The sequence below is a fragment of the Palaemon carinicauda genome, chromosome 11, assembly GCF_036898095.1.
Source record: "Palaemon carinicauda isolate YSFRI2023 chromosome 11, ASM3689809v2, whole genome shotgun sequence".
Taxonomy (NCBI): Eukaryota; Metazoa; Arthropoda; class Malacostraca; order Decapoda; family Palaemonidae; genus Palaemon; species Palaemon carinicauda.
Window position 1 is genome coordinate 114,643,118 of NC_090735.1, and position 25,000 is coordinate 114,668,117.

Below are 25,000 nucleotides of genomic sequence, written 5' to 3' on the forward strand. Positions count from 1 at the left end.
AATCAGGATCCACGAACTAAGTACGGACTACACACGACCAAACCTTAAGAGGAATATAAAACGTCAAGGAAACAAAAATAAACTTTACTCCATCCAAAGAGCGTCTGATGTCTTCCTTGGGAACTGACACGCGATTCCTCTCTTCTTTAGCTTTGCTGCGGCAACGCGTCACAGCAACATGACTAATGCTGCTGCATTCTGGACCAAATTCATTTTCTATTGATGAACACTCTTGCAGGAATTTAAAGTGAAGGAAGATTTATCTTTTGATTTATTAACATCTTTAAATTTGCGAGCGCATGCAAACGCTCAATTACATATACGCACGTAAATATCAAATATGGGTAAAAATGTTCATAGCTCTGAAAAAGCAATGATGCACATTAGGAGTTGCCAAAAGAAAGGGCATCTTCAGCGCTGGGAGAAAATCCAGATAGATGAAACAATCATTGAACAAATTACAGGAAAAAAATCCAATGTAATGTTGTATTACATTTCACAAAATTACACATTCATTATCTTAATATAACATTTAGTTAAAAAAGTAACATATAAAGCCAAATGGGATGGGGGTACTTAAGTTACAATGAAAAATCGGTAAAGAAATAAGATCAAAGGTTTGGCTAAGGATAACGTAAAAACAAATGTGTAAACCAAACGCCCTGAAATAATTACATAAATATGGTATAAGATTATACCACAGGGTCACAATTTAAGTCAGAATAGGAGATCTCTCTCAACAGAATTACTCTGTAATCGTACAGACGACATATGGTAAATTTCCTTAAGAATTTCATCCGGTCACTTATTCTCTCTCTCTCTCTCTCTCTCTCTCTCTCTCCTCTCTCTCTCTCTCTCTCTCTCTCTCTCTCTCTCTCTCTCTCTCTCTCTCTCTCTCTCATGTCAATAAAGTTGGTAGTTACAACTCTAAATAGCTCTTGAATAATTCACCCGAGCCCTCATTCATCCCAGTGGCATCCATCAAAAGGTGTATACCGAGGACATAAGGCGGTGATGTTGCAGGTTTACTCATATTTGATGAAATGCCATCGGCAGTGCGATGGGAAAAATGGATAAAACACGAATCATGTTTTGGTAGAGAATTTGAAAAGTCAAATTGCGAAAAGGAGTCGTGTGACTCCTTGCATACTTTCGTTTATTCTAAGTTTTGTAGCTCGAGCAACAAAGTAAAATTGGTGGAGCTGTTACAAAATGGAACTCAAAGACTTTCTATCTATCTATCTATTTACCAAGGCACATCCCCCAATTTGGAGGGGGGTAGCCGACATAAAAAAAGGGGGAACAGAAGGGGACTTTCCTCTCATCGCTCCTCCCAGCCTGACGAGAGATTCAGCCAAGTAAGGGTCGGTACTGCTAGGGTGTCACAATCCACCATCCCCCGTTATTCACCATAAATGAAGTTTCATATGCTGAATTCCCTACTGCTGCTACCTCAGCGGTCATCCAAGGTGATTGGAGGAACCCTCAGGGCCTATCGGAACTGTGTCATAATCGCTCGCTATTCATGCCTATTTCTAGCATGCTCGCTTGCCTCTCTCACATCTATCCTCCTATCACCCAGAGCTTTCTTCACTCTATCCATCCACCAAAGTCTTGGCCTTCCTCTAGCACTTCTCCCATCAACTCTTGCATTTACCACCTTCTTCAGCAGACAGCCACTTTCCATTCTCTTTACATGGCCAAACCATCTCAACACATTCATATCCACTCTAGCTGCTAAATAATTTTTTACACCCATTCTCACACTCACTACTTCGTTCCTAACACTACCTAATTGAGATACACCAGTCATACTCCTCAGATACTTCATCTCAAACACATTCAATTTCTGTCTCTCCATCACTTTCATTCCCCACAACTCTGATCCATACATCACAGTTGGTACAATCACTTTCTCATACAGAACTCTACAATTATTCCTAACCTTCTTTTCTTTACCACTCCCTTCACACGCCCCAACACTTTCCATCCTTCATTCACTCTCTGGCATACATTTGCTTCCACTCCACCATTTGCTGCAACAACAGACCCCAAGTACTTGAACTGATCTACTTCCTCAAGTAACTCTCCATTCTACATGACATTCAACCTAGCACCACCCTCCCCTCTCATGCATCACATAACTTTACTCTTACTCACATTAACTCTCAACTTCCTTCTCTCACATACCCTTCGGCCAAGCTTCTCCTACGAGTCTGCAACCAGCACAGTATCATCCATAAACAACAACTGATTTACCTCCCACTCATGATTACTCTAGTATATCAGTTTCAATCCTCGACCAAGTACTCGAACATTTACCTCTCACAACTTCATCAATAAACAAATTGAATTACCATGGTGACATTACACATCCCTGTCTCTGCCCCATTCTCAATGGAAACCACTCGCTCACTTCATTTCCTATCCTAACACACACTTTACTACCTTTGTAGAAACTCTTCACCGCTTGCAACAACCTTCCACCAACTCCATATAACCTCATCACATTCCACATTGCTTCCCTATCATCTCTATCATACGCTTTTACCAGATCCATAAACTCAACATACACCTCCTTGCCTTTTGCTAAATATTTCTCGCATATCTGCTTAACTGTAAAAATCTGTTTCACACATCCCTACCTCTTCTAAAACCATTCTGGACTTCTAAGATTGCATCCTCTGTTTTATCCTTAATCCTTTTAATTAGTACTCTACCATACACTTTTCCAACCACACTCAACAAACTAATACCCCTAGAATTACAACACTCATGCACCCTTACCTTCATATCATGGTACAATACATGCACACACCCAGTCCACTAGTACCATTGACAACATAAAACATATATTGAACAATCTCATCAACCATTCAAGTAGAGTCACACCCCAATGCTTTAACATCTTAGTCCTCCCACCATCCATAACAGGTGCTTTTCCTTCTCTCGTTTCATCTAGTGCTCTCTTCACATTTTTCAATCTTCCAAATATCCTACTAGTAATAAAGAAAAAAAATCCATTAATGCCTTTCCTACCACTTTCATATACCACTCTTACTCATGTATATTTCTTATTAAATGTCTTTTTGAAAAAAAAAAAAAAACTAAAACTTATTACCACCTCTTGCTCAACACACAATTTTCACCTGGTACGTCATACTTCCCAATGACACCTTCTACTTCTCCAGCACTTATTCTAGCATTTAAGTCACCCATTATAACTACATAATACCTTCTACCCAGTCCTTATACACACCTTATCAATTCATTCCAGAATTCACTACAATTTTCTTCACTTTTCTCAACGTGGCCCATATGCACTAACAAAAGCCCAACATTCCCTACCCAACCTAACCCATACCCACATTAATCTAGATGATACCTATTTACATTCCACAACTTTACTTGTCATCCATTCACTCAGAAATAAAGCCACACCCTCTCTTACTCTTCTCCTTTCAATCGCAGACACTACCTGTCACTTCAGCAAAAAGCACTTCACCTGTCCCTTTTATCTTTGTCTCACACAAGGCCAATATATCCATATTTCAATTCCAATCCCACATTTTTTACTCTCTATTGTACAACATCACGAACATTTAGACACCCCAAAACTAGTGTGCAGGGAGTACTCACTCTCCCCCAACTCCTCCTCTTTGATATCTTTCAGGAACAAAATTACAGGAGAAGGGGTACCCAGTCCCCTCGTCCCGTTCTTTTTAGTTGCCTCTCATGACACTCAGGGATACGTTGGCGCTATTCCAATTGCTGTTAAGCCACGCACACACGGGCCATAACACAGGATTAAATAAATAAATTGACAATTAACGGTGGTGGTAGTTCCTGTAGTCCTGACACTAATAATAATAATAATAATAATAATAATAATAATAATAATAATAATAATAATAAGCAGCCTTTTATTCCCAAGTTTTAGTCAAGAAAAATATTCTAAATGATCTGTACCACACGTTTCACACATTGTACACTGTAACAGTATTTTGTTCTATATTGTATATCTCACTCTACACCTTTCTGGTAACAGATTTTGTTTAAGACTGTCTTTTCATGAATTGATATGTTTGAATTTTTGTGACTTTCTTCCTCTTAAACTCTTGTTTAAAAGTTCACTATCTGTTGAAATAAAGATAGTTCCATTCACCTCGCCTCTCAGTTACAACCTAGCGGCTCTCCTGTACAGATTCTATAATCGTTTCAATCTCCTGGACACAGGGATGTCTTTGATGAAAAGGCCTCTGATTAATCAATGAATGTTTCCTTCTTCTATTCTACACACCTGGTACAGGTGGAACTTGGAATCTTTCGTTATTATTACTATTATTATTACTATCCGAGCTACAACCCTAGTTGGAAAAGCAAGATGCTATAAGCCCAGGGGCTCCAACAGGGAAAAATAGCCCAGTGAGGAAAGGAAATAAGGAAATAAATAAATGAAGAGAACAAATTAACAATAAATCATTCTAAAAAAAGTAACAACGTCAAAACAGACATGTCATATATAAACTATTAACAACATCAAAAACAAATATGTCATAAATAAACTATAAAAAGACTTATGTCCGCCTGGTCAACAACTGGTCAACAAAAAAGCATATGCTCCAACTTTGAACTTTTGTCAGTTTTGTATCTTACATGAAAATGACTAACCTAACCCTAGCAGGACCTAACGAGTGGAGATTAAAATCAACAACACAGAAAACAAGTTTAATGACACCTCCGATGAATGAACCAACCTCAAAGCAAAACCACCATATTTTGTTGTGTGACATGACCCTCTTGACGTCACAAAAGACATTCAGGACGATAGTGACGCGTTTTAGACTAGCTGAGGTGAGAGAACCTCCTCGAGATCGGACAGTAAATTTTCGTAAAATCCTCGGAAAAAAAAAAAAAAAAAAAAAAAAAAAAACCCTCAGCGTTGCGAAAGGAAGACCTTAACGAAAGGACGTGGTTTATCGATAGGGAAACCTTTATCAGTATTGAGTCCTCTCAGTTATATTAAGGAAAAATGTGGGCTTAGCCTGTTTACTGCATTTAGATGATAATTCTGATTGATGATTATACACAAGCACGGGGAACATATACGATATAATATATATATATATATATATATATATATATATATATATATATATATATATATATATATATATATACACACATATACACACACATACATACATACATATATATATATATATATATATATATATATATATATATATATATATATATATATATATATATATATCATATGAGAGAATTTACGCATTCTTGGAAAAAAATCCTCCGAAAGGATCATTTAGCCAAAAATTAACGTAATTATGGACTTGTCAACGAAAATTACGACTCTGATTCGGCTAAATAAGATAACCGAGAGGAATCTTGCACAAAACAAAAGAAATTTACCAACAAGGATAGAAGCCATTTATAGCTTTCTTTTTACATGATTCGGTGTTTTTTTTTTTTTTTTCAAAGTATTTCCTTAAAAAGAAAAAGACAGGTGAAAACATACATCAAACCTAACGCCTCACAATTTCTCTGAAAAAAATATTCTACTTATGATTATGAAATACATCCGAGTTATTATGACGTTATTCTTTTATATTACCCAAGGTAACAAATTTATTATTATTATTATTATTATTATTATTATTAAAATTATTATCTCGAGGGAAACATTAAAGACGCCAAGACGGGTCTGTAGTAGTAAAAACCTGTCATACATCAGTGTATAATATTCGTATGTCCTGAGGAGCTTTCTCATTTTTTTCGTCTTAACCTTTCTGTTTTTTATAGTTTCTCTTCAATTGAAGAAGTTTTTAAAAAGTGCCGAAGCATATAAAGCGATATATGACAGGAAAATTTTTAATATCCATTATTATTATTATTCAAAATAAATAAGCATTCATTGGGAGTACAGCTGATAAGTTAATGACTTACCAAGCAAGTTTCCAGAATTAGAATGAGAAAAGTGAGATAAGGAAACAGATAAATTATAAGTAAATCAATGATTCTTAAAAATGCATACAAACGACAACACAACGTTCGAAAAACTAAAGCATTGAGTAGATTTCAGTTCCCAGTTTGCGAGCATCAGCACCAAAAATATTTCCTTAAAACAGCTACAAAGATTATCAGTGAAGGGAGAGGAACACCCCAGGGGAACAACCCCGGACTGAGTTGCGTGACAACTTTGTACTTAAACAGAATGTGGGGCTAGTAGAAAGCACGGCGCTACTAGTGTTCGCAGTGCATTTACTAATGAAGTTTCATAAGTTTTCTAATTCAAAAAAAGATTGAGAGATAGAAGAACAAAATGATTTCCTTTGTCGATGGTCTAAATTACTATAGGTAATTTTCGGGAAAAGGAAACGATCAGCCTTATCTAAAACAACGGAGAATTCAGGAGGCTAAAAAAAATCAAATAAATGAATAAATAAAAAAAAAATGGGATAATTGTATTTCAACAATGGTAGGATTAAAGATCTGAAGCCTGTGAAACAAGCGCTTCTCTTTCTCTCTCTCTCTCTCTCTCTCTCTCTCTCTCTCTCTCTCTCTCTCTCTCCTCCTCTCTCTCTCTCTCTCTCTCTCTCTCTGCAGATAAAGGAAGCTTTGTGGACGATGCTTAGGTTTTCGGTACTATTGGAAGACAAAAACTATTCTCTTGATATTCCCAAGTATTACCTAAAAGGCAAACAACTCCACTAATATTCTCTTGTCATTTAAAACAAACCTACAGTCATTTTCAAAACTAACATCTATTAAACCATAAATAAAAGATGAACATAACAATATTATCCTAAAATCGTCTAAAACAAGCAAAGACAAAATTCTAAAAAGGCATGCATTATCAGCAAATAATTAAACTGAAATGTACGCAAGCAATAATAGTGCTGTTACCTGAATCTGAAGGTAATCTTTGCCTTCGAAATCATTCGTTTAATTTGCAAAATGTAACCTGTTTTGCTACGATGGTCCACGAAGTAGATCCCGAATAAACTAAAACATGATCAATTTTCAAGCTTAAAAACATTTCTTTCAATAAATAAATAAAAAAATCCCCAGAAATTTCAAGAAATAAAAAATGAACTTTCTCAGAAAAAAAATAGTTAATGAACTGATTGACTTATCTTCTTACCTAAAAAGGCTGAAGCTGTCCAGACATCTACACAAAAACTCAAAATAGCAATGTTTAGAAGTTTTTTAAGCTTTGCTATGATTCATCACTTTTAGTGCAACGCAAAAGGTCATATTATTGGCTAACGATTTTAAAATACCAAAACAATATGGTAACAGTTTGACAAATGACACCCTTTTCCATAGGGATATTATAGGGAAAAGCTATTTCATAAATTCCGTATAAGGAAATTAATGGAAAACAAAATAGTTCTCTTTAACAAAAATGAAACTACTTACTGAAAAAGGATATCTACATGAAACGTATTGTTACTGATAATACAAAACCAAATTAAGAATTTAAGATGATTAAAAAGAACGGATATAGTCTAACCTTTCCAATCCGAATGATTTGACGTAGTCTGGAACATTGATAATGACGTTGGACGTTTAGTTTACTGTATCTAAATTCTGTGGTATAACTGGTAATGGCAATTCAAGTTTCTAATCATATTGGTGGCTTGGTTATGCGTTCAATTTAACAAGAAATCAATATTTTCGTGATTAGAAATATAACCTACACTCTTAAAAAATTGCCGTAAAACGGTTATAATCATTTACCGTTTTAAATGCAGATATATTGACGTAAAGGTCACGAACCCGTAAAAGATAATAACAAAGTCGGGTAAAAATGACGGTCGCCTGTATTTACTGAAATACGGCTGAGAACAGTATATTTTTTACGGAGAATTACCGATTAAAATTACGATTTTTTTAACAGCGTATCTACTGTGACGGTACAAATATTACAACAAATGCAACCGTTTCTTGTCACACTGCAGGTCAAAGGCTTGATAGGTCTGGGGTTTTGCCAGTATTCATCACTACACTGACCAGTTCAGATTGGTGATGGTGGGAGATTTTCGTCCGATCCCTCACTATAAACCAAACTAGTATGGGTGGCCCCGCCAAGTATAGCTTTGCTGATCATGGCGATACAGAAATCTTTTCACCATGTTAAGGTATCCCCTCTTAGAAAGGGGTTCAAATATTATGTCTTTTTATAGGTATATATGATTTATCTATTAATGTTAATGTTTTTTTTTAAATATTTCACTTTAATTTTTCATTACTTATATATTTTATTAATTTCCTTGTTACCTTTCCTCACTGGGCTATTTTTCCCTGTTAGAGCCCTTGGGGTTCTAGCATCTTGCTTTTCCAACTAAGGTTGTAGCTTGGCTAGTAATAATAATAATAATAATAATTATAATAACGCTCAATTTGGGTATCTAACGACAGACAGACTTAATAACACTAATTCCATCGGTAACAATGGGATGATAATAATTTTGAATAATAACAAAGATAATACATAATCAAAGGGCAAAATGAGGCACATAAATACTTCTGTAACAAAACGGCCAAATTATTTGGAAGATTCACAAGAGAAGTAATTTGATTCTGTATCAAATCTCATCTCGTATGAAGATCATGTTATAATTATTTGAATGAATTTTCATTAATCACGACTATTATTACCGAAAAAGGAATAGAGGACTATAAAAAAATTTAATTACTTCACACCCATTATAGGGACTATCTGCGAATAAACAAAAATGATATATGGTGCATATGATGAATAATAGTTGAATGCATAATAAAAATGACTAGATCTAACCAAAAAATATTTTACTGACGTTACTACAGGGTGTTTTCTCACGTTCATACCTCAGAGAGAGTTTGAGGAATTATCAGGAGACATTCTTCTCTAAGAAAATCTAAAACTTTCATTAAGGTTATTTGTTAGCTTTCAAGAGTAAAACGAAACTCGAGATCTCGATTATTAGACGAGTCTATCTTATGGCAAAAGCAGCTATGAGAAAGTTAACTGTTTTACATTTAGATATATTTTCCTGCTTTACTTTGGATAAATCACTTACAAATTTCATTACATTTAAATACTAGCTTTCTTTTATATACCACTGCAGCTATAAAATTTTTTTAAATAGTTTTTTAAATGAATAATCATTAAGTTAAAACAATGTATAACAATAAAACATACAATGAAAGTCAATGGGAACGTGAACATTTCACCTCTTACGTAATCTCAGAAAACAATATATCAAGGGATTCTTTTCCTCTAAAGCTCTGTCGTCCTTATACTCTTTTTATGAGAATGTGAATTTTTAAAACTTATTGAATTTGGATCCTTTGGCTGGGCGTTGAGTCAGGGAGCCAATTTTTGCCTGGACAAGTTCTCTCTCTCTCTCTCTCTCTCTCTCTCTCTCTCTCTCTCTCTCTCTCTCTCTCTCTCTCTCTCTCTCTCTCAGTGAAACATGATCACCAACACCTAATCTCAGTTTCACGATATGGGCAAATGGGATATTTCAGAAAGGTTTCTGATCTGTGTTTCACTGTACATCAGGAAGCTCATTCTACAAGTCCTCTGTTACCTTAAAAGTTTATTACATGCACTTACAGGAGAGTTAGAATATTAATCAGAGCTAACCTGTCGACTGAAGAACATTTTTGAGAAGGATCTTCGCTGTCTCGGTTCTCACAAAGAAAATAATCAGGGGTTTCCAGCAAAGTCACTTAAAATGCAATATTCACTTTCACTAATTTCTACCGAGAAAAGAATTCCACTTAAAAAGGAATGTTTTCCATAAATTGCATTTAAAAAGGAATTTTTCCACAAATTGCATTTAAAAAGGAATGTTTTCCGTTAATTACATTAACAAACTAATTGTTTCCTTTAATTCCTTATGACAAATCGAAATGGTTACGCAATTTTACATAGAAAATTAAAAGCTTAAATACGAATCAGTTAAAATTTTTTTTTACATAAGCATCGTTCGATTTTTTACTTCTACACACTTTGTTTAAAAAATATATGAAAGATTTACATACATTCCATTTTGAAAACTAAGTTTATACAAAATCCACTGAAAAATGACGTTAGCTGTTTGTGAAATTAACACAGTGTGTTCATTTACAAAAGAAATAATAACGAAAAAAATATAGCTGAAAATAACATTTATAGCTCCATATTTAACAATTATTTGCTGAGAAAATGTCTTTAAAGTTACGATCAAAATTTAAATAGATGAATCAAAATATACATATTAATTCGTTGAATTTTTATTTTCAAAATTTCGCTAAAACTCAAAAGAATTAAAATAAAACTATAAAAAGCAACAGTTATCAAATAAAGTCATGGAATTGTCCACCCAAACACAAGCATCTAGAGAAAAAAAAGAGAACCACTTCTATTCGAAATACCCAATTGACACGACCCGAACGAACACTGGGTAATGAATGATGTCACTACTGGGCACCATTGCGTGTGTGGGCACTGCCTGCCTATGCTGGAGTTGCCAACTGCAGTTTAAATCTATATTTTTTCGACTTTAAACACCCACATCGTACCATTGGAGGAGGTAAAACTGTTGAGAGAGAGAGAGAGAGAGAGAGAGAGAGAGAGAGAGAGATATTAGATCTTTGACAGAGCTGCAGGAAACACTTGGATAACGTTCTTAATTTCCTGTGTCAAGATCGAGAGAGAGAGAGAGAGAGAGAGAGAGAGAGAGATAGATATCCCATTCTGATAACATCTGGGGCAAAACAAATATTTACCCAGAGTCAAGAGTATCTGGGATTATAAAACATCCTGAAGAGGTTAATAATTATTCCAATAAGCAAGCGAACCAGGAGACGGAAATACTCTCGCGTATTATAAGGGTATTGAAAGAGGGAACTCTAAATAAAGGTCTCGCTCAGAGATTGACGCTAACACGTGTCTTCAACTATCTTTCTCCCTCTCATATATATATATATATATATATGTGTGTGTGTGTGTGTGTGTGTGTATGTATGTATGTATGTATGTATGTATAAACACACTGAAGATGGAGGCTAGCATATGAATTTGTATATATATATATATATATATATATATAAACACACTGAAGATGGACGCTAGCACATGAATTTGTGTGTGTGTATATGTATAATATATATATATATATATATAAGTGAATACATACACACACTATATATGTACATACTGTATATTTTATTTTATGTTTGTATAGACATAAAAATGAATACGCGTAGTTTCTCATTAGGTGTAAGTTTTTAAAGATGATGATAATCCCAACACCAATTAACAATTACTTGAGTAAGGTAGCTCCTAATCATTTGAAGAGTCTACGGGTCAAAACGCAATGTTTTCATTACAGATTATACTGTTAAAATATATATATATATATATACAGTATATATATATATATATATATATGTGTGTGTGTGTGTGTGTGTGTGTAATTGGAAACACTCTTTTGCTCCCCTATATATACCATTACTGTCCACTGTATTCCTCATTTTTTTCTTTACACCCCGAAGAGGGCCAATGTGTATTAGTCGAAATATAGTGATTTATTTATATTTCTTTTTTTTCTTTTATGGACCTTTTCGAAGTAAATGTTAAACTGTTCGATTACAGTTATAAGTAAACACACACACACCACACACACACATATATATATATATATATATACATATGTGAGAGAGAGAGAGAGCAGAGAGAGAGAGAGAGAGAGAGCTCTATCTGTGTCTCTTATCTTCAAAAGTTGTTATCCACGCTACAATTCCTTTACAAATGGAAATCAGCCTGGGTTACTGTTAACATGCTTTCACGGAAAATGTTAAATTTTCGATTTTCAATAGGAATAATGATAGAAAGAAACGTGTGACTTTATATGCACTTGTAACCAAAAGAATAATGCTCTTCACACTCCCCAGGAGAGTTGGAAGACACAGGCCTACATAGTTGAGGACTATGAAGCGCGAAGCAGATGATGATGAAGTACTGAATGAAAAGTTCAAGATAGAGACGGCGGGCGAAATCTAACAGATGCCCTTTGCGTCAATAGGCATAGGAAGAGAAGATGAAGTAACCAAAAGCTTATAATTCTTTTTTTTTTTAGTTGGGGTGGGGATTGTCAGATACTTATCTTTACACAAATGCCATATATTAGCATAGTTTCAAGTAACAATGTACCCAAAATACCTTGTCCCTCCTATGAACAAGTAGTACCTACGGCTAGACCATGTTGACAAATTACATGTCCATGATCCTGCAAACATAATAGTTTTTGAGCCGGGAATCAATTACTTTACGTTATCATAAGCTACTATTGGTCCTAATTTCCCTGTAATTATCTAAAATCGAAGATAAAAATTCATAATGCATAGTAAGCTTATGAATATCACAGATACAACGATATAAATGAAAAATAAGAACAGGACTAAAGCCCCTCTATCGTACGTAAGGAACTATTTCAGTCCTAGCCAATGTCCATGGAATACTATAGACCTTGGTCCTGGCAATGGTGAATGCCAGTGTTAAAACTAAAGACACTTGAGAAATCCTTCACAATGATTACAATTCTTCAGCAATATGCTATTACCTCTAACAAAGGGTTGGTTATATAAAGCAAAAAATAATTTTCGCTGCCGCAATCTTACTTTTTTACTGATGAATGGTTGACGAAACCAGTGTACTGAAATATTCTATAGCATCAACCACATCATACACAATCATTTAAGGTGAAAGAATCAAAGAACTCGATTGAGAATGAACCCAACACGCAGTCAAATTTTCTCTAACACTCTTCCCAGGCATCAATCATCCTCCGACAATGCAACTGTCGGTCAATCAATCTCAAGTCGATCCCGAGTCAGGCAAAGGAGGCATTGTCTACTGCAGACACACGAGACCGTCGATATCCAAATGGTATTCAACAGATTAATCGCAGTTTCCGGCTTGCTGTTCATGTCATTAACAAGAGATTTGATATTCTCTCTCTCTCTCTCTCTCTCCTCTCTCTCTCTCTCTCTCTCTCTCCAAACCTATTTCAAGCACCTCTTTGTGACTACCTATTTTCTTTTTAAAAAAGGTATGGATGGGACCAATTTCTACTTCGATTTGCAATGGTGATGAGAAACTACACTTGCGCATGTTAGTAATGTATTTTTCTTCATCTAAATCTCCAAATATAAATTTTACTGTTATTAACGTAAGGGGGATTATATATATATTATATATATATATAGAGAGAAGAGAGAGAGAGGAGAGAGAGAGAGAGAGAGAGAGAGAGATTACTAATATAGTTTCCATAAAAAAAGTTTTTCCCTCCCAAAAGACTTAATTATATTTGAAAGTCACGCAATGCCTGCCGTGGCCATGGGACGGTCAGGGAAAAAAAGCTAATTAATAGGAAAACCTTAACTTAAAAAAAGAATAAAAAGAATGAACACTGTCACACAATGACCGAAAGCTTTTAGTTTTGGGAATGTGTCGAAATCACCACTCCCTCCTCCGTGACCTAATCTCTCCTAATGACACAAGATAAGCTTCCGAGCGAGAAAGGCACCAACACTGCAAACCCACATGAAATGCCAATGGGATTTTAAATGACCTCTTTATTGTCCAGTACCTTTCATGACAACCACACCACTGCGTCACTTTCAAGCATACGTGTACTTGCGAATTCAAACACACTCGGGTAATTAGAGCTAAAATAATTATTGTTGAGAGTTATAAGGATTTTGGATATCTTTTTTAGTCCATCCACGGAGACTCCATATGCTCTGAGAGAGAGAGAGAGAAGGAGAGAGAGAGAGAGAGAGAGAGAGAGAGATTTTTAAAGGAAAATTTATAGTGCAGTTTTGAAAAAACCCTCTTCTCAGGCATGAGAATATGGTCATGCATAACAAATATAAAAATGTCAAACTGTTTTATAGTAGAAGATACGAAATGATTCTAGACTTGGGGAGATACGCAGAGCTTAAAATATATATAAAGCCTAGTTTCGATCAATACTTCAGAAACTACCACAAATACGCTACAAATCAACTGTTGCAAAGTAATTAATTTAACTACATGGTTACCCAATATAATAAAGAAAAGGAATATTCATGCTACCTGTCTACAGTTCAAGGAATAACAAACTCAAGCTTTGTTTATCTCTTCTAGGAATGGCATGGAACAGATTAATCACATAACAACAATTTTATACAAAATATCATTAACAGAAGAGAAGTTTTACATTAGCATCATCTGATTCTGAGAAGATATTGGTTCTTGAAATGTGATGAACATAAAGCTTAACTATGGTTTAACTAATAGTAGACGATAGTCTCCATTGTGTTACATACCATTACGGCAAATACACGACTTACTTTCGTGTGTAAGGATCATTGCAAATAAACGTGTAAATGAATTCCATTCATACCTTTTCTTTCAAAGATAATAGATAATAGACTTCTATGAAGAAAAAGTGAAAAACAGGTAATCAAAGTGTAATGCCTCCTACCGTTAAATATTCCATTCAATAACAAATTGAATAAAGGAAACAGTATAAGTCACAATAATTTGGGGAATCAAAACATAAGCAACAAAAAAATCACTAAACCAAATAGCATTTGTAAAAATAAGAAGTTTGATATTTAATGATAACTATCGCTGAGGTTGACACAGAACATTATATAAAACAATACAAAAGAAGTGGCAGTTCATTTACTGCAAGAGCAAGAGCTATCTTTTTAATAGATGAATGTCTAAGCTGATGTTTTTTATAGAATGACCACGAAATGAATAAATGGAGAAATAAGTGTTTGGAGGAGAAATCAAAAGATTCAAACTTTCAAGACCTGCTACCTACAATCAAGACTATATCATCAACAACAACAACAACAACATCGATAATAATAATTATAATGGTGATGATGATGATGATGATGATAATAATAATAACAATAACAAACATATTTGCAAACCAAGCTATTATGTTAAAAAGATGTAATATCTTTGTAATGCAAATATATTTAAACAAAGAATCGCTTTCAGCACATGAACTTTAAAATATGCGTAGCTTTAGTTTAACATCACCGACAATCTAACGCTGATAACTCGACTCCATTGTCTCAACAAAAGACAACATTACTTCTGATGACTCAAAAGATCATGACAAAACAGACTACAATGCTCATGACGACGAATCCATTATGACGTAAACATCATCATTAAAGGATGAACAGGTGTTCACATGAAAGAACATCGCAATCCTTCTAGGAAATGGTAAAACCCAGGCTGACATCATTTCAGGATTTTTTAAAAGACGGGAAAAAACGGTAAAGAACCGCGAAGAGAGAGAGAGAGAAAAAAAAAAAAAAAAAAAAAAAACACACGTGAAATATACCGGAGAACGGTATAAAAAAACATTGAGAAAACACCGGGAAACGGTAAAAAATAAAACACGAAAAACGTCGACAAATATGGGAAAAACCGCGAAAAACACCGGAAAACCGCCAAAAAAAACCGCGAAAAACGTTCAGGGAAAAACAGTCTGGACATTAATCAGCTTCGAAATTTCTTGCTGATTACACAAACGTCTAACAAAGTACTATTGTGAAGCGAGGGATTATTTCTAAAAAATACCCTTTTGTTCTGAAACATGAACAAGACATTGTCCAATACTACATTCTTCTTCTCAACATAAGGGTGTTTGAACATACCTGATAAACTATACAGTAACATTTCGAGGTCTAAATGAAGTGTGATAAAGCCTCCTTGCTTAGTGGTATCAGTTTGGTCGTACAAATACGCAAACTTATTGCACACAGAGGTTTCCATTTTTATATACTAGATTTGTAAAGTTGGGGAAAAAGTTCAGGCAATGGGGCAAAAAAAAAAAAATGAAGAAAGGATTGGAATCGCGGTAAAGCAGAAGGCTAGAAAGTGAGTGCAGCTAGGTACCTAAAATACGCAACAAAGGACTGTAAATACTGCCTAAAGTCAACAAAAGTGAAGCTGGATTCCCAGGTTTTCTAAATGAGGAAAGGCCAACTTCTAATCAACATAAGCTTTAAAAGGCCAACCTAATAGTAGAAAAAGGCCAACTTATTAGTAGAAAAGGGCCAAATATATAGTATTTAAGGCCCACCTTTCATCATATTACTAAAGGCCAACCAATTTTTTTTAAAAAGGTCAAATTTAAGGTTTTTTTTTTTTTTTTTGGGCCTGAAAAAAAAAAATGCCCAACTGGCAACTCTGACGTGAAGTGCACTAACCTCGCCAGAGTCAACTTGTTGTTTTATTCTAAATATATATGTAATATACCAGGTAGCCCTGTAAAAAATCTTTTAAACCTTCGTAACGTTCCTTCACCGCTCACGCTCGTCTACCTTTCAAAAGCTTTACCATAATCTTAGAATCCACGACGAAAAAACACAGCGCTTTAATGAGTGGATAACTTCAGTATGCAGAGATGCTGGCTATTATGGTATTGTTTATATTTATTACTACTGTTTACGATTGTTGTAAATATCATTTACAACTATGGCTTGATATAGAGGAAATAGATAAGATTTTTAAAATTAATAAATAAAAAAGATCAGTCAAATCGTATAGAAAAAATTTCCAGGTTTGAAAAGTAAATGGAAATTAGGTAATTGAGCAGTGAGCTGCAATTCGATGATGTTACTTATATGCAAAATAAACCAGGAAAAAGATGACCTCCAAATTATAATCAGACTTTATTAGGCTCCCAGAAGCAAAGCCTCCGGGAAGAGAAAACTAGGTTTTTTTTTTTTTTTCCATTACCAGAATTCGTGTCCCTCCTCGCTCTTAAACTAACTTTAGATAATTCCTAAAAATAGGTCTTCAAAACTTTTTGTGAGGAAACGAGGTCCCAAGCTATTTCCACCTGTGCTGTGCATTGGTTATACCTATCACTTTTTCTTATTTCCCTTTATAATTTGTACTTTGCTAGTTTTATTTTAACCTTGGCATCTGCTATTACAGCTCATCGTATTAGAGAAACAATTTTTTCTTGATTCGGGATGGTTAAGAGTCACAGGTAACATTGAGACAGACATTTTCATAGATTAGAAGCAGTGAGAGAGTTGTAACACAGTTTCCCGAAGGTATTAGGACAACTGCCAACAGTTCAAGATCTTGGATAAATTTCTATGGAAAGTGTTTAATTTAAATAAGCGCATTGAAACATTAAGATCCAATTTCGGTTTAAGCTTGTAAATTTGTAGAATTTCACAGTGACCAAGCCTATGCTGAATGCTAATTGATGTCTCAACGCCTTTATGCTGTCATAGTAGGGAGGTCATCATAGTTATCTTTTTTTTTAGCGAAATTGCGCAATACGTTTACTAGCTCATAATTAAGTGTCCATACTAATGTGTAGTTTGTATTATAATTGGTCTGGTCAGCGTCGCTCACATCGTACCGCTCATACGGTTTATAAAGAGAGAGAGAGAGAGAGAGAGAGAGAGAGAGAGAGAGAGAGAGAGAGAGAGAGAGAGGAGAGAGAGAGAGAGAGAGAGAAATATTTTCCTCAGACAAAGACAGACAGACAAAGCAGCACCACTATCCTCAGAAAGGATACAAACAACCATAGACGTTTGAGGACACCAGCACCGAGAGAGAGAGAGAGAGAGAGAGAGAGAGAGAGAGAGAGAGAGAGAGAGAGAGAGAGAGAGAGAGAGAGAGAATTACTGGGGAGGTGGTAGTTTATTACACCAAGGGATTATGTATGACCCAAGAGACAGTGACGTTGCATCCGCTCTCCGGGGATTAATCCCTCACTTCCTAAAGGACGACTCCTACGTTTAGTCCTTCGACTATTTCCACTGTCGCTCTTCTCTCAAGGTTTCTCCGTTTAAAAAAAAAAAAAAAATTAAGAAGCATTAGTTTTATGGATAAGATTTCAATTTCTATTTATTATATATTTTTCCTCTTATGGTTATTGCGTTTCTTTTTCATAAATTGGACTTGATATGTATAATATTTTCCCTCTCGAATATTTTCGAGTTAGCTCTGCAAGAACCAGGCTTGACTCATTGGACCAGTAAATCTCCTCATTTCAATAAATAATAATAATAATAATAATAATAATAATAATTTGCCAGGAATTCCGTAAAAAAAATGCCAAATTTTGTATCACTTAACATATTTTTAAGTGATACAAAATTTTTAATTTTTACATATACTCTGGCAATTATTTTTTACTATAAAATAATAATATTAATAATAATAATAATAATAATAATAATAATAATAATAATAATAATTATCATTATTATTATTAAAGTACCATGAGCTGGGCCGAAAATATTTGGGAGATATATACATATTAAATATAATACATTAAAAGAAACATAATGAACATAGGATGAAAATTAAATTATGATAAACCTCTATGATAAATAGCAATTTAAATCTTATCTATAAAACTTATGCTCTCTTAAAAATTCTAAAATATTAAGAACAAAAACTCAAATTAAGATAAAATATCCGAAAAATATTTCTTACCAAAACATTACTATCTTTTTGTTTTAAAAAATTACAGTCGTTAAAAATATGTCTTATATTTAAAATAAATATAATTCCAAATTAAAGCTAAACCCCAGTCTCCATTTTCTCTGATATTCTTAATATATTCTATCTATAAGTTTTAGCACATATTTCTATATATATTTAAGTTGAGATTTTCAAAATGGATAATTTAGTTTTATGGAAAAGATGTTACATCGGTGCCATACAATCTACACGAAACTTCCCTCACATATAATTATGCATGAAAGTCACATGACATTTCATTCATTTAAACGAAATTAAGTTGTCAATAGTTTAAGAGTTGAATGGGGTAATGTGATGCAAAGTAGAGTAATATTTTAGTATAAACCTACGGGGATCACTCACCTATTATCACTATCTTCAGAACTACAAAATAAATTTTGATTCATTGTTATTATAATGAATAGTTATTTACAAAGAACCTGGAATAAACTAAATCTCAAACATCATAAAATTTTATAGATAACTTCTGAAAATCATAAACCTTTCCAGGGTGAGTGTATGAACATATAAATAATATATACAGTATATATATATATACATATATATATATATATATGTAGAGAGAGAGAGAGAGAGAGAGAGAGAGAGAGAGAGAGAGAGAGAGAGAGAGAGAGAGAGAGAGATGAATTTCTACCTCACATTAAGATTAAACCCTGGTCTCTTCAAATAAACCTCAAAGTCATATCAATCATGCCACCGTAACACCTATCCCTCTAAGATACGTAGAATTTTAATGTTTCCCCGGACAAACATAAACTCCGGTCAAGTTTAATGATTATACGGAAAATGCATTTATATTTTTCCATTCAATATCTAGTGCCGACATGTATTTCGGACCACATTCCCTTAGTTTTATTCTAATCAACACTGGGAATGTCTGTCAAAGTTGTTCTTTTTGTTTTTCGTATTATTATTATTATTATTATTATTATTATTATTATTATTATTATTATTATTATTATTATTATTATTATTATTATTATTATAAAACCACAACAATAAGCTGTATTTCTTACTATTCAGAGAGAGAGAGAGAGAGAGAGAGAGAGAGAGAGAGAGAGAGAGAGAGAGAGAGAGAGAGAGAGAGAGAGTCACGTCTATATTCATACTGTAAAGGCTAACTATAGCAAGACCTCTAAAAGCCTTTACAACCGATTCACAATCATACACCTGCCAATCCCGCATAGCGGATAATACTCCATTCGTGTCTCTATTGGTCATCGACACTTCCGTCTATAGCTTTACCATTTACTTCGAATCAATCAAACCAGACTGAATTAAAAACAACTTTTTGAAAAGCAATAAACTAAACACTATAAACGCCAGTGAAAGTGATTGATCCTGATAAGCAAACGCTAACCCCGAGTCTCTGCCTTCCCCTATTGTTTTGCTTCTACTCATTTCTATCGCAGCTTTATTATGGCCTCAACTATGACCTTTTAAACGGGACGTCCCTCGGTTCTCTTCCCTGAATTGGAAATCCTTTAAACCTGTCGCATAAAGCCTTCGCCTGAATCCAACACCTGCTTTGACAAAGACACCTTGCATTTAAGTGGTGTATAAAACGCGGTGGGCGTGAAGGGATGTATAGAATAGGGAGGGACTGGATGGGTGGAGGGAAGTATAGAATGGGAGAGGGTTTTATACGGATTACATAATGGGAGAGAAAAATAAGGAATATATAGCATGGGAGAGAAAAGAGTAATATGCAGTATGGGAGAAGGATTGAGTTATGTATAGTACGAGGAATATTGGAAGATTATATAACTTGTGGGAGGGATATCTGAGGAGCGTATAAAACGGAAAAGTATAGTATGTATATGAAGATCGGATCAAGAAGGAAGGTAAATCATGATGGACGTGGGAAGGAATAGAAGGATTCAAAGATTGAACAGGCTGACATAAGTGTCCCTTCATTGATTATATATGACAGATCTATCTTAACGATGTTGCCGATCTTAAGATGGTTTATATTCATTATTCGTTTTTTTTTTTTTTATAGTTTATTTGTCTCCTACAGACAGATTATTTCTGCAGGTCTTGAGCTGGACGGTCTTGGAAAGTGACAAAGTGACGTTGGGTAAAGTTGATAACGCAAAGGACGAAAAATACATTTGCATAATAGGGTTTCGTTTCGAGGAAGTCGGATCTGGAACGCAGAAAACAATGTCTTGTGGCGGTGGAGCAGATTTTACACAAGATGATATCGCGAATATGAATGTTTATCACGCGATGGGTGACTCAGCACTTTCATGAACTGAAATCAAATACGGTAAACGGGTGTTGTCATGTTCCGTCAAAGTTTAAATATATTAACTACTATAATCTTATTTTCTTGGCAATGTGAAGCGTTTTGGCTACTGTTAAAAATGTTCGTGAATGGCGCCAGCTTTCGTAAAAAGCGTTGTGTCAAAGAAACATGATTTAAACCGGGAGCTAGCTTAAGTTTATTTAACAATTTGAGCCCGAAAGGTTTGAGCATTGGATTCCATGCGTTTTATGGGTGTCATTACAAAGAGGCAAGTCTTAAGTGACATGGCTTGTACGGTGACTAGGGGTAGCCCCTCAAACCCCCCATCAAAATTTATTTTATTTAACAACTTGAGCCCAAACATCAAATAACATTTTAACAAGTGGCCCTTGGATAAGGATTCAAATCCCATCAGTTAAGACCAAAAATTCCTGTACGTTGATTAATTAAGACACTAATTAATTACAGCCAATTTCAGTTTTATTTAACAATTCAAGCCCAAACTATTTTCTTTCATATAATGATACTACTAGATACAGTGAAGAGAAAAATATAATACAAGACCAAAAATATTTGTACGGGGGCCATTTAAGACCCCTTATTAATTACCATGGGCATTTTTTGGTGCCAGATTGCACTTTATCTAACCAACATAGCCCATCCAAAATTTCAGTTGCATATTACTATCTACCAAGTTTAATATCATTTCATACAAGTCAAGACACAATTTACCTGTACATCAGCTAATTAAGACGCTAATTAATTTGACCTGATTACAGTTTTATTTAACAATTTGAGCCCAAACAAATTTCTTTCAAATAATGATACCACTAGTAACAGTGATTGGAAAAATACAACACAAGACCAAAAAATTTTGTACAGGGTACATTTAAGACCCCTTATAAGCAGACCTTAATATGTCAATTACAAAATAAAAGTGCATTCTTTGATCTTATCTCACTAGTGTTTGACTAGTGGTTTTTGTTAATAAACATCTCGCATAATCCAAGAGTTGCATGCTACTGTCTTCCAACTATAATATTTCCTACAGCTCAAAAGATAAATTATCAGTACATCAGAAAATTTAAAACAATAATAATTTTATTTAATTACAGTATTATTTCATAATATAAGCCCCCAGTAATTTCTTTCATAGATTCTACCACTAGTTAAACTCAGTAGGAAAACACAATTTAAGACAAAATATATTTGAACATTTGCCATTTAAGAGCTACTCTCTTGATGAGAATGCCTCGTTTGTTAGTGGCAAAATATATATTACGCATTACTGTTCACAATATGGGAAACATAATAAAGCATATGATGCTAATCACTCTTAGCTTTGAATAAAATATAAAATATTGAGTATAATACACGCATAGACGTGTATAGAAAAAAACAATCAGTTCAATTTGAATTTTTCATTCCATAGTTTTTTAACACAGCATTTTAATTCATGTTTTATCTTACACAGTTAAATAACGATAATTGCATGTAGAGCAACAGCCATAAACATTAATCAAACCATAGAGTAGTCATGGATATATAGGTAAACATATTTTCACATTAAAGAAATCAGAAGTATTCTAGTCATCACAGTCAGAATCAGTATCTGTTTCTAAGCCACTACCATACACAGTCTCTATCTCACTATCACTATCACCTATTTCTTTGTCATTTGACACTGAACTACTATCATCATCCATAGCAGACACCACTTTCTCTGGAATCTGATCACCATCAAACATCTTAGGCTCATATTTTGATTCCATCAAAATCCAACCATCAATTTCAGATGGATCCTGTTCAATCATGTTTGAGTTGGCACTTGACCACATTCGAGCAACAAAAGAACACCTTCTTATATGCTGAGAAAGCTCAGCTTCACAAGGTGGGATGAGACACCCATCAATACCACTCAACCTTTCCAACATATTTTTGCAGCCAGGTTTAGGACTGAATGCCCTCTCAACGACTTTGTAGCGGTATTCATTCAACTGACATTGATCTCCCTTAAAACCATAGAGGCATGCCGTAAATCTCTGGAGAGCCTTTTCAGCAGTGACTGAGATGTTTTCACATGTTCCCATCTCTGCAAAAGCAGCCTGGACATCAGCAGACTTTTCAAGTAGTCCTAGTGGACGCACTTTCCCTTTTCTAACAAAGGCGGATGTATAGTCAGAGCCCGTGAAGGCATGAAATCCTGGCAAAGCTCCACAAACTTCCACACCGAGCTCTTTTGCTAGTAATGTTATATCAATATAGCGCCGTGTGTCCTTCCCAGTTGTTCCAACATCCATCCAAACTTTCATTTTGTGTTTTATGACATGATAAAGCAAAATAACAGCAATATCAGTGTCAGAAGCCCTGACCACAATATTTCTCGATTGTTTTTCTCTAGCTGCATGGTATGCATGTAAACATATCCTAGTATCAGCCTCGTGGTGATTACAAGCCAAATCCTGGACGGCTTCTCGAATGACTACCCCTGTTGGTGATACATGAAAGCTGTGACATTCTGACAAATGGCCCAAATATATCATCCTACTGCCAATCAGTGTGGTATATTCAGGGCGCTGCCATTCATGAGCTAAAAATTCTGCTAGGCTCTGCTTGAATGAGTTGGACTTGAGTCCATCTGCCAAATTTCTGGGACAACGTTGTTCTGGTCCAGTGATGAGGTACCCTTTATCTGTGGCATTCCTTCTCATTCTTTCATAGTCTTTGATAGATGGTTCAGCATAAGTGTCGAACAGTATATCAATTCTTATTTTTGACAATGCAGTTACATTCATTAAAATCAATCTTGCAAGGCTACCATATGTTGATGTTTTTTGTCCAACCAATGTATGTAGAATAAAATTGCCATCAACAATGCTGACATCTACAGTCTCAGGAGCCTGGTGATTCAACCGTTTCTCAAGGTTCTGAAGCAATGTGCTCTTGTTGGTTTTAGCCATACTGCCATCAGTTGAGAACATGGACAATGGTATAGGTGTCAGAGGGTAAGAAAATGTGGTCCTTAAGTCAATATCATCTTTTGAAGCCACTACTGCCAGCCGTCCCATCAGATCTCTTGTGCATCTTAGTTCTGATATTTTTTTGTTGGTAGTTCTTTTGTTCTTTGCACATTCACTTTGAAAAGTTAACAGCTGTTCTCTTTTGATTGGCTCTTCAAATCTGCTGGGGTGTTTTATACAGGCTTCAACAAATGTTTTACGTCGGTCTTCCCCGTTGACTTTCACTGCTAAAATAGATTCTTTTACAGAAGATGAAGCTTCTTTACCAGTGAAGATGTTGTATAGGCTATCATTAGTACTACTGTCAAAGGGATTACAGCATTCTTCTATCATGTGCACTAACTTCTCCAAATCTCCCTTATCTCTTTTCTTCTCGATGCCTGTAGATCATTCACAACATCTTCTTTATGACCCATCTGTACCATTTCTTGTACTTTACTGACACAAGCTGCCCTAGTTGCCTTTGTTACAGCCCATCTCAAACGAGAACTGTAGTTGTTTGTCATAGCTGAGATGCCAGTCATCCTCGATGCTGCATCTGCATTAACTGTCTGCTCGAGGGTAAGGTCGACAGGGATTCTGCTAAAGTTGTGATCTGTCCTTCTGACAGAGAATGCCCCTCCTTCAAGTATTTTTCGAAGTCCAGGATGTGTCTGGTCTATGTTAATCAAGTCTAGCTGGAACTTACTCATCCACCTAGCATAGTTGACATGATTTACCATAAAGAACAATCCAATGATTGGTGTCAGAGCCTCTATATACATATTGATGTCATTTGTCCTTACAGCTCTGTCCAGTTGATGGAAATTGTGCATGTAATCTATATACATAAGCCAAAACTGTGCTGTTGCCCCATGCTTTCCAGATTTTGTTTCTTCACGAAAGTATTGATATTTTTTCAGACAATCAAGGAAAACTTGTGATGACTCTACTTCTTTCCATTCCACTGTCTTGTTTGTCAATTCTTGTAAGAGATGTGAGATGTCATCCCTCTGGTGATATGCATCCAAAAACTTTCTGAAGTGTAAAATTTCTAAAGATAATGCAAGTATAGGATGCAACCGTTTGCATCGGTTGAAGTTTTTTCCTGAAATAAATCCTTTAAGAGAGCCGGGAGCAAGGACATCTGTTTCTGTAAGAATT

The 25,000-nt window shown here is 34.9% G+C and overlaps 1 protein-coding gene across 9 annotated transcripts in view; it reads right to left on the reverse strand.

Moving 5' to 3' along the window:
- LOC137650130 (guanine nucleotide-binding protein subunit gamma-1-like) overlaps positions 1 to 25,000 on the reverse strand; it is a 292,665-nt gene that overhangs the window by 48,807 nt on the left and 218,858 nt on the right. Inside the window, exons 1-2 of one of the 9 annotated variants that reach the window (XR_011045925.1) lie at positions 10,429 to 10,522; positions 9,656 to 9,771 (exon numbers count right to left, since the gene is read on the reverse strand). The exons of 5 other annotated variants lie outside the window; for them this stretch is intronic. The gene's annotated coding sequence lies outside the window, so the exon portion shown is untranslated. Of the gene's footprint in view, positions 1 to 9,655; positions 9,772 to 10,410; positions 10,523 to 25,000 lie in introns of those variants that run through there. 3 more of the 9 variants (XR_011045921.1, XR_011045923.1, XR_011045922.1) reach the window with 3 other exon arrangements.